Source organism: Physcomitrium patens, chromosome 20 (genome assembly GCF_059467195.1).
Source record: "Physcomitrium patens ecotype Gransden chromosome 20, ASM5946719v1, whole genome shotgun sequence".
Taxonomy (NCBI): Eukaryota; Viridiplantae; Streptophyta; class Bryopsida; order Funariales; family Funariaceae; genus Physcomitrium; species Physcomitrium patens.
This window is the reverse complement of record NC_143429.1, coordinates 16,920,071-16,926,767: the sequence shown is the minus strand read 5'-3', so window position 1 is coordinate 16,926,767 and position 6,697 is coordinate 16,920,071. Positions and strand designations below refer to the sequence as shown.

Below are 6,697 nucleotides of genomic sequence, written 5' to 3'. Positions count from 1 at the left end.
ACAAAGACATCTATTGCATTGACTTGAAAATAAGTGGTTGTCATAGGTGTCTGTCATTGCACTAGAATCTTGGTACTTGCTGCATCTACGAAATCACCGCATCATGTTAGCTGTTAAAGTAGCCGCATGCACCACATTGTAAACAATTCTAAAATTGCATTTGACAATGAAGGTCTCTTCAAAGAACAAATCCATATTCAATCCACACAAAAATCAATACCAATTGTATCCTTCATAACACAACTTTAATACAAAGACTTGATTTCAGATGCAAGGATACCACAAATAAGTCTTTGTACTCCAATGCAGTGTTTTTAGAGCATTCTTTTATCATAGTAATGCAAAATACATCAAGTGATAAAGCTACATATGAAGAGCTGACCAATCACTTGAATAGCAAGGAATTTCTTTTTAATATTCATAAATTTTTATATATTAAAATAATATTGGTAGTAAGAGATGTCATATGTAACTTTCTATTTATAATTCTTTTTTTAAAACTACAATTTCTACATAAAAACACTTAGACCATATTATAATAGATACAAAATTAGATATTTATGCTAATAATAATTTTATATTAATCCATTGTTTCTCTAAAGGTTATTAAAATTAAATCATGATTTTTTCTTCTATTTTTATTAGACTATATTTATTTTTATAATAAAAATTTATAATACTAATAAATTTTTATTTCCAAAATATTATTTAATATTTGAACTCTAATAAATAATATGAATTTTATTTATATTTAGATGTTACATTATCATAATATTATTTTTTATAAGATAATAATCTACATAAGAATTAGAAAGAACTTCTAAATATCATTTTTATGGTTTTTTATTTTTTATTATATATATATATATATATAAAAATCAAATTTATATTCTAAAAAAATTATTTATCATAAATTTTAAATTTTATTTAATTTTTTAAAAATTACATAGTTTTTTAAATTTGAAAAAAAAATGAAGATGGAAAATGTAAGAGATATATAATTGTTGTTATTAGAGCATGCAGTGACAAGATCCTCCAAAATGTCATGGTTGCGATGCCAAAACATCCAAGAATGACATGTATTTGTTCCTATCATGATTAATTGTGTTTAATTATTGTTTGTTGTTTTATTCAGTTCAAGTGAGGTGTCTTTGCATTCAGGTCAATTTCTTCTTTGATGTCTTTTCTTCTATGGTTGTACTATCTTATAATATTTGGGCATACAAACTCCAACTTTAAGAAACTATACTTCAAATTTACACTTCTTCCAAACTTCATTTTGCAAGTTTAGATTTTAAAATTTAATGATTTCAACAAATTTGGTAATAAACTAATCTATAGAATTAAGTTAATAAATTAAAATAATCCAATTAAACAAATCACTTCAACACCACATATAAATAGAGTGAAATAATTAATTTTTTAATTAGGAGCCACAATAAAAATAGAAAGTATCCATAACCTAGCTACTTGAATGTTAGAGTACAATTAAAGTTCAACCATAACTTTTATTTAAATACCATAGAGTAATCAAGAATGTAGTTTAAACCAATTATGTGACTAATCTTGTATAAGCAAAGAATAATTTTAAAACAAAATTTAAAAAAACATATAATAAAACTACTTAATTTATGATTTTAATTGTTATTACTTCCAAATCTGAAAGTTTTTTCAAATCATAAGTATGCCTCTAGAAATGTAACCAGAAAAATTACATTAAATTAATTCAACACCAGAAAAAAGATATAATAACCTCGTAATTCTAAAACCTATAAATTCCAAATTTTAAATCTTAAAATTCTAAATCTCAAGTCTTAACTCTCTATTGTATATATATATATATATATATATATATATATTTAAAGATAATAATATTAATGAAAGTATTATATAATTTGTAAATTGTTCTTCATGTATGATATCAGATTCTATGTTAGATTAAATTTTTAGATTGAAGAATAGTATAGTAATATCAATAGTTATTATTTTTTAATGTTTGAAGCTTAATTTTACTGAAATCTCCTCTAATTTTAATTTTAAACTGGATTTATGCACTGTGAAAAATCAAGTAAAGAACTGCTTTAAGTAAAGATTTCTTGGGATGATGGATCTAAATTGTAAAACAATTCTCCCTTTTTTGGAACACATGTTTATAAAAATGTCCTCCACATTTTTCATTCCTTTGAAAAAGAATCTTCAAGGTTTTAATTTAATAATACTATTCCTGAGTTACCCATCATCATATTCTTTCAATGTAAAAATGTGCATTGTTTGTATATGAATGTATTTGTGTGTGTGTATATATGTATGTATATACACAAACAAAACTCAGAAGAAAAAATGGAAATATTAAATAGAAATGACATGAAGACAGTTTGATCCTTGTTGATCAAGCTTATATTGCAAGCACCCTGATGCAGTTAAAATTTTCAATTGTACATGAGATGCTACATTTTAGGTGAATGCAAATTTGATGTCTTCATTTGCAGTAAATCCTTTCAAATATTACAATGTGTATAGACTTTGACCACAACTTTTTTTTTTCTTTTTCCATAGAGGAAAATAAATAAATAAAATAAAAATCAAACAAATCAAACAAATTGCTCAACTAAACTGAGGAATAAAGCAGGGATAGGTTTGAGGATGTACCAAAAACGATTAAAATCAAGGTAGACAGTTTTGCCACATTGGATTGATATAGGTGAATTAAAATGTAATTAAAGATGAGCATGAGTAAGTGCATTGTTGGAAAATGTATGCATGAAGGGAATTTGTTTGTGAGTTGAGACATGAAGAGGTACCACAACAGCATAAAAATTAAATTAAAATTAAAACACAAATTCATGGTCTTGCTCTGGTTCCAACACTGACCACTTGACTAAAATTGGAGCATACACTCAAGATACAAAGAACAAAAACAATCCAATTCTTTTGCAATGGCAACTCAACTGTTGTCAGGGTCACAGCAAAATTAATGCACCTGGTATAGGGAAAGACATCACAGCTTCAACCAATGGCAGGGATGGCAGCAATTGTGCCATCAGGATTAATGTCAACCCAGACACGATCCTTTTGAAAGTCTTGGATGTGCATGAAGCCCTTGGGTCCATATACAATGGTGACACCCAAATAATCTTGCTTGATACTGTTCATGCCTGCTACACAATCTAAACCTGCCAAGTCTGGCCATCCTGGAGCCACTCCTGTCCCATCATGAAGCACCCATCTCACTGGCATTCATCATTCTTGATAATTACATGAAATGAACTTTCAGTGTTATTACACAACCTAATTATAAGAAACCTGGTCCAATGTACCAGTTGATTCCATTATCAAGGGGCCAACCCCTGCCAACATATCTGTCTTGTTTACAACTCATCACCTATCCAAGTGTGTACATGCACACACTTTGGATACATTATTCCAGCATTGTAGTTTCTTTTGAAGGGCTAGAGAGTTTGTGAGGTGTGTGTGAAGAGTGAAGCACACACGATTGGGATGCCAGAGGCCTCGTTTGGGAATTTCATACACAATATCAGCTCCATCTGTGTAGACCCAGATGTCTGCAGGGGTGCCCATGTTGGCAGGGGGCAACCCTGAGCTTGGTGGCTGCACATACACATTCTTCACAATGCCTGCGGTGTTGATGGCAGATAAAGCATCACCCACTGTGGTGTGCAAAAGCTCAGGCCACGCATCCTTCTCACACCCTGTTCAATTGTTGCAGCCAGTTATTGACTAGTTCCAAGGTTTGGTTGCAGGGACACATTACAATGTAAGGGGACCATGTGCTGCCATGCAAATTCAAATGTATACACCATTTGCAGTGGCATTAGTGGCATACAAATGTGAAGGTAATGTTACTCTTTCATTCAATTTGTTGCAATTACAAACATATTTCAAAAGAGACAGGTCAATACAAATATACAGTACAGTACAGTACAAATATAATTTTGTAATATGAATTCATATTACAAAATTTAATATTCAATTCATTAGATATCTATATGAGTAAGTAAAATTAATATAAATAATTTTTAATTAAAAATATTATTCAATATGTAGCATAGATGTTCAAACAACTTTTACAGACTCATAATTGAAAATATAATTTCAGTCATCATTACAGTACAGTACAAATATAATTTTGGTATGATATGTGGTAACAAAACTTTAAAAATATTAACAACAAATGCTAAGCCTCAAATTTAGGATTTGAGATTTGTGTTCCACACACTCTAAATGTATGAAGTATTTTCAAAATGATGCAAACTACTTAAAATTGTTGGTATGGTGTATTTTTCTTTTTATAATTATTTTTGTTTTTTCATCAATGAAATCAATTTTTTAAAAGAAAAACATGTAAAACAATATTTTAATTAAACACATGTCATGAAATTTTGAATAGTGAAAATTAATTACTTAAAATGTATTTTTAGATAATGATAGCTTCAATGGCTTAATAATGTTAGCAAGGGGTTGTTCAATATTTCTTATCAATTTTATAATTGATTTCAATAGAGTAGAGATGATATACAAGATGCTATTCTTAAGAACGTTTATACAATTAGAATTTAGAAGAAAATAGATTTTGATATCAATAGTTATGCTCTAGATCCAAGGTCAGCAAGGGTATGGGCCAAAATCTTTTGTCAAAAGGCTTAGGTTTTCTTAAAACTTATTATTTCTTGACATGATAGAAAGTGGACTTCAAAAAGCCTTGACACCACTAAATCTTTTAACAAACACCCTCTCAGGCAATGATAATTTCTCTTCTAAAGTTGGGTGATGTAGGCTGCTAAGGCAATTAACCACTATTTACTTGGATTTTTATTAAAACTCTATCACCATTCTAAATACAATTATTTTTTTACCTCTATAGAAAATATGACTTAAGGATTTATTACTACTCAAATATATAATAATAACCTTCTCTAGTGCTGACAACCACTCTTCTATATTTATTTTTAAAATTTTTAGTAATTGAAAAAAAAAACAAAACAAAACAAAACAAAGACTAGTAGAATTGTTAAAAATAAATGAATAAATATTTTTCTGAAATGAAAATAAAAAAAATCTAGTTAGGAGAATTGTTAAAAGGAAGAGCACCTTATTTTCCTTCTTTTGATAATACTCTTAATTTCTTTGTTTAAAATTAATATTTTATTAAAAAATGGTATACATTATGATTAAACTAAAATCATAATTATCTTAACTAATATCAACTACTTTTATTCACATTCAAGTCAAGTGGTTGTTTTAATTCTTATTTATTTGTATCTATGTTAGTTTTTTTTCTATTTTAACATTAATTATATTTACAATGGAAAAACCCCAAGAAAGAAAATTAAGAATAAAAAAATATTAATAATTATTAATATTATATTACATAAAATTTTATTTTTAAAAATAACTTTATTTATAATAAATTAAGGAATAATTATTTAGAAATACTTTTTACATTTTTATCTAATTTTTTTATAATTATATTTTTTCTTTTTCTATTTAATAAGAAATATAAAGATGTTTATCGAAAAGAATAATATTTTTTCTTAAATTAAAGATTTAAAAAAAACATACACTGAAACTTCAAACCAGTATTAGAAAATTATTCATTTATTTAGCATATATATATATATATATATATATACATAAAATATTTAATCTTATATTAAATATATTACTATTAAAAATAAATCAAATATAAAATCTATTGAATTGATTTTGATTAAAAAACAATTATTCAAAGATCAAACATAAGATTGTAATATAAAAAACGTTTGCAATTATGTATTTATATTGATTGAAACATCTTATAATCAATAATGAAATCAAATTTATGAAAAAAATTAAATAGATCATAAAGCTTTCAAAATTTTATTAAATTTTATAAATAAGCTTTATTATTCTTAAGGTTATTATTAACTTTTGTTAATAATTTTACTAATTCTAATTTTAAATAGGACCTTTTTAACTTTGAAGAAAATTTAATCTTTGAAAAAAATTAAACGTACTTATACAAACTATAAGCAAAACATAAGTTTTACAAAAATGTAGCATTATGAAAATTTTAAAAAATAAAAATTAATATATAAATAAATAAAACTTTTTGTAAGAAATTTTTTATAACCTTAAATTTGTAAAGTTTAAGAATAAATTTTAAAATCTTCTGATACTTGTTATTTTAAGAAAAAGTTCGACATTGTTACCCATATGAATATTTATAATTCTCATCTATAAAAGAATAATTAAGGTTAAATCTTATTAAGGATCCTATATGTAATTAATAAATTATAAATTTATTGGTAACAAGTGAGGCAAAATCATTTATTCTATGTAAAAAAATACCATGAAAAATATTTTTGATAATTTATAATCACTTTTTTTTATATATTTTAGAAGTATAATTTCTTCAATTACACCCAAAATTTTAGTACTATAAAAAAATATGTGCAAAAATATATAATATTTCAAAAAAAGAATATGAAACCAAAAGACACTTTTGACATTTATCTTGCTTAAGTAAAATATAGTAAATTTTTCATTAAGATCTATCATAGTCTTTGCATCCAAAATAAATATATTTAATTAAAAATCTAAATATAAATATAAATATATAAATATATAAATATCTTAATATAATATAAATTTTAAAAATATTTAAAAATTTAAAGTGCCTTGAGTTTTTTTTAATTCA

General features: G+C 25.2%; 1 long non-coding RNA gene across 1 annotated transcript; it reads right to left on the bottom strand.

Moving 5' to 3' along the window:
* Positions 1–2,794: 2,794 nt before the first annotated feature.
* On the bottom strand, positions 2,795–4,950 carry LOC149987318 (uncharacterized). Its single transcript, XR_016499027.1, has 2 exons — positions 3,492–4,950; positions 2,795–3,203 (listed from the first exon to the last, which is right to left on the bottom strand). It is a non-coding gene; the product is annotated as an uncharacterized LOC149987318 (long non-coding RNA).
* Between the last annotated feature and the right edge of the window lie 1,747 nt (positions 4,951–6,697).